This window comes from Camelus ferus, chromosome 4 (assembly GCF_009834535.1).
Source record: "Camelus ferus isolate YT-003-E chromosome 4, BCGSAC_Cfer_1.0, whole genome shotgun sequence".
Classification (NCBI taxonomy): domain Eukaryota; kingdom Metazoa; phylum Chordata; class Mammalia; order Artiodactyla; family Camelidae; genus Camelus; species Camelus ferus.
Window position 1 is genome coordinate 36119851 of NC_045699.1, and position 5518 is coordinate 36125368.

Sequence of the window (5518 nt, forward strand, 5' to 3'; positions counted from 1 at the left end):
GCTCAGCTCTGTGTGTGTGTGTATGTGTGTTAATATGAAGAATATGTTATTTAATAAATCTATTTTTGAGTAGAAGGACTGTTGGGGGTGAGGGGACACTGGATTTTGCACATGCTAAGTATACTCCCTTAACCTTAATTTTACATGTAAATTAAATGTAAAATTTAAGTGAAATAAAATTAATTGAATTGCATTGATTAATTTTTAAAATAAAATTAAATTACTATACATAAAGTAATCCTCTTACTATGGCCCAAATCATACATTGGACTAGGTATAATTATCCACATGACCTAGGACAAATTACTTTATCATTCTGAGCTACAATTTCTCTTTTGAAAAAAAAAACTGATATGGGATACACATAGTGACTTCCTTCCAAAGAGTACAAATGGAGAGGGGAAAAAAGAATAACTTTACAGTTGAGAAACCTGACAAACACTACTTCTACCAGGTGATCAAGGTTAACGTCAAAGGTGATGAGTAATTTTAATAACAGGCACTCAATACAATGTGATGAGAATGGTACTTTACCTCTACGGTCTTCTTCAAAACCCAGTCCAATCATGAGAAAAACATCAGACTCCAATGAGGGACATTCTACAAAATACCTGATAGTACAACTCAAAACTGTCAAAGTTATCCAAAAAAAAAAAAAAAAAAAAAAAAAGTCTGAGAAACTGTTACAACTTGGAGGAGCCTAATTAGACATGACTAATCAATTTAACATAGTATCCTAGATAAGATTCTAGAATAGATAAAAAACATTAGTTAAAAACTAAGATAATCTGAATAAAATATAAACTTAACATATTAGTTCATTAATTACAGCAGATATACCATACTAATAATTTAAGATGTTAATAATAGGGGAAACTAGATGTGGGGTATATGGGAACTCTCTTCATAATTTTTCTATAAATCTAAAATCATTGTAAAATTAAAAGTTCATTTTAAAAGATTTTTTAAAAACAAAACAAAAAAGGAAAAGACTGGATGAGAAGATAAAATATGAATGATAAGGTAATTTTAGCCTCAACATTCTGATATCTAAATGTAAAATAATGAATCTCCAAGGTTAGCAAGAAGAGAAAAAAATCTCATTAGAGATAGGAAATTGTATCATGCAACTTCAAGAATATGTTTGTATCCATAAATATTATGTCATCATTTCATAAGTATCCACTTGTGCCTTGTCTAGCTAGCATTACCTTTTCTAGGTGCATCTATATTGATAGACTTGGACATAATTCATTCATTTTAACTGGAGTACAGTAGTCCAATACATGAGTATACTATAATGTATTTATGCAGTCCCTCAATGATGAACATTCATGTTCTTCCCAATTTTTTACCCATATAAATACAGCAATAAATATCTCCGCAAGTTTCCTTGCACACACGAGCAAGAAATTCATAGGCATATATATGTGTGTGTGTATATATGTATATATACATATATATATGTGTGTGTGTGTGTGTATATATATATATATATATAAAATTAGGGTAGCATACATATAAAGCTGTTACATACTGCCAGTTTGATCTCCATAGTGTTTGTACCTGTTTACTTTTCAGCCAACAGTGTGTCCAAAGTTTTTTTCTCTGCATATTCATGAACCCTTTGAATGGTATTTCACTTTTTAATTGAATTTCCCCTAAATAATAATATAGTTAGACATCTTTTCATATATGTATTTGCCTCTCAGTTTTCCTGTTCTATGAGTTGGATAAGATTAAAAATTGCCCATTTTCCCCTTGTTTGCTTTTATTTTTCTTAATGATTTAGAGAAGTTCTTTATATGTTTTCAATACTAATTCTTTTGTTGGTTATACTTGTTACAAATATCCTATCCAACTTTGTGGCATGTCTCTTTAACATTGCTTATGGTCTCTTTCATTGCACAAAATTATTAAATTATTAACCTAGTAGAATTCTCCTTTCTTTTTACGATTTTTTTTAAATGTAAGGTATCCTTTATTTCAATGTCAAAATTATACTCTTCTATATTTTCTCTAAAAGTTTTAATAGTACTACTTTCACACTTAAATATTTAACCTAATGGAGTTTATCTTTTCTTCATGGTATGAGGTAGGGATCTAACTGCATTTTTTTCCACATGGAAAATCAATTTTTCTCACATTATTTGTTGAATAGTTTATCCTTTACCCTGATTGCAATGCCATCTTTGTTACAGGTCTAATTCTGGGTTCTGTGATTCATTCCACTGGTTTGGTCGCTTATTTAAATACAGACTTCTGGGCTGCAACCAAAAATTCTAATTCAATCCATCTAGAATGGAACCCATGAATCCAGTTTTAACAGTAAATCCTATGGTTCTGAAGGAAATGGCTCATAAACTGCACTTTAATAAGGATAATCCTGGGCTTTGGAAAACCCAGAGAATGGCAGAATCCATAACAGGGATTCCTCCCTCTTTATAACTTGTTCTTTTCCCATGTGGTATCTGAAATCTTAACATTCACAATTAAAAAGCCCATTTCAAGGCAATTTGACTCACAGAAATCTTATCAGAGAGAAAGGCTAAGTAAGACTTCTTTTCCTCTAAACTCAATGCCAAGCAGGTGAGTACATCTAAATAGCAAACTCCCCATGGTAATTAATAGAAGACTTACCTTCACACTTGAATCACTGACAAAGACTCTCTCCTTAACCAAATGGAGTCAGGCTCCTCTGGGTCCTCTTTCTGACTGGACCCCAAACCTTGGTCTCCATCTTTGGCCTTTTAAATCCAGTTTTAGCAAAAATCTTGCTGACTCAGTTTAGTGAAAACTCCCCATCTTTGATATCTAATGAAATTCTTCACTCTCCCCAACCTCCACTCCCTAGCCCACCTTCAGCAAAAATCCTGCCTAGCCAGAATCCCCTACCCTTGTTGCTTTCTCTTCATCACTTTACATCCAACAGCTCCCACTGTGCTCCTTGGCTGTAACTCTTCACTTGTCCTTGTTGTATTTAGAGTTGAACTCCATCTCTCCTCCACTACAAAACTCCACTATAATAGCCCCCTTGAATAAAGTCTGCCTTATCTTCTTTAACAAGTGTCCTGAATATTTTTTTCTTTAACACCACACATACCAGTATAATACCTTCTTTGTAGCCCTCACCAAAATAACGATGTTGGTACAATGAATAAACACTCAGATATATGAAAGCAACACACACACTAAGGAGGCAGGATTTTTTTAAAAATAGTACCTCACTAAGTGAACTCAGACATTCAATGACTAATTCGATTCTACTGGCTGTGACTTGCTAACTTAAATGTAGAAATAGTTACTAGAAAAAGTTTAATAAAACCAGGAGCGAGTCTTTCTTCTTTCTCTTCACCTTTTACTTCCAATGTTACTATTCTTTAAGTCTTTCATTGGTTACTTTTATGCTTCGTATTAATCATTTATCTTCGTTGAACAGATAAAATAAAGGACCAAATAAAATGTAAAGAAACGCTCATGTTATTTCAATCAAATAGGTAGCAGCAACATAGGTATTAAGCTGATAAGTTAAAAGATGACTATCCAAAATACACAACAATAATACTTGTCAGTAGATTTTAAATGTAATATTTTAGATATTACATTAAAAACTTATAACGGAAATCAACAAGTTAACTCATTTCAAGGAACTGGAAACGAGACAGAAAATACAGATCATCATTATAATAAAATCATACTCCCTCCAGCAAAAAAAAAAAAAGATAATTTTAGGGTTTGTAATCGATCTTTTTCTTCTGGATAAAACTGCACAGGAAGCTCCTAATCCTTGTGATTCCTAATCTTGTTTATATATCATCTATCCACTTGGATTCTTACTTAACCTTGCTGGCGTATGTTTTCAATATAAAGCTGCAACAAAGGAAAGCTATAATTACCAAACCTCTTCCTTTCGGCTATTGAAATAAGGTGATTTACAGAAATGCAGGACATCATAAACAAAGGGGATTTTCCAGTGCTCACAGAGCACAACTTCCAGGAAGACATTGGAATAAATACATTTTCTTGTGGCCAAGACTCCGGGCCTGGAATCCAAATGGATTATATGTTTCAGAGCCAGGTAGGGTTAATCATCTAGTCTCCATGTTCTGAGAACATCACTTAAGCAGGAGTATTATCCATAAATCACAGTATTATCCATAACCATCCTGAAGATAGTCAGAAGGGACTCCATTCAAATCCAAGTATTCATATCCTGTAGATGGTATTGACTCCATTATCCTGTGACTGATTATTCAGTTTATGGCTTTTCCAGATTTGTGACTTCCTCTAGGCTTCCATGGCATCAGCCCCACATGTAGGTAAAGTATGCAGGAGGGCAACATTGCCTTAAAAAAACAACCAAATCAGATAAACAAAACTTCCAGCAACATACTACTTTTAGGGTGATAGGCACTGTGGGCAGATATTAAAATGGCCTTGTTGCCTAGGAGAGATTTATTTTAGATATGAGGACCAACCTGAATTTGAATTCATTTCCCAAGGCCTAAGGAGATTGAGGGTTGGACTTGGAACATGTGAGCAATGACGGGGAATGAAAGGTAAAAAGAGATCTGGGAACAGGATCTTTCCACAGCAGTGGACCCTGCCAGCGAGGAGGAGGTGGAGCTGTGACCAGGAAAAAACCACACGGGAAGCTTTGTTGCCAGAGGCACTCATTTTCCAAGTCCTCTAACTCAGCTTCAGCTGCTCATATAAACCTTCAGCCTGAACCATTTCACTGTGTTAGCATGTTTCCTACTTGATAAGAAGGAGGAGTGAAAATGTGGGTGGTTAAAGTACTAAGAGATAATCAGAAATAAGTTGTTTGTGTTCCATGTTAGTTTACAATAAAAGGGACTGGAAGAGGCAAACCATTAACAGCAGTTTTCCCTCCCAGGAGTGGAGAGCACGAAACTGCACACACCAGTTGCAGAACAGGGTGCAGCCACATGGTTTTACTTCCTAGCTGTCTTTCCACATTTCATAGCTCTAGTCCGTACACAGCTGGTTTGCTGAGTTACTGCGCTAGTGCAAGTAAGGATGTAAATGCAAACCTCGTGTGGATGTTCAAACCAGTTCACTAAACAAGCAATGACTGGCCTGAGGGACTGTTTTCTGGATAAAAGCAACTGAGCAGGGAAGTGTGTTAAAACTAACACAGGGGCTTTCACAGGGTGTTCTCAATGGTTCCCAAATCTGGCGTTATCTCCAAAGTTTGTTTAAGAAATACAGACTCCCTAATCCTTAGCCCTCAAAAATCTACTCAGAATTCATGGTGTAAGCAGATAAGGTAGGGAATCTTGGGAGAAAGATAAACCACATGTGACTTTCTTGACATAAGAGAAGCCATTTTGACCTAAGCCCTTTTGTGATCTAAGCCTGGCCACAATGCTTGTCCTTGAATGGATCTCAGTAACAATGATCTTAAGGGAACAAAAGAACAAACTGTTATCAAGGAAGATAAGTAACAATAGCAAAGATAACAAATCAGTTTTAAAGACTCCCAGTTCTGTTTCAA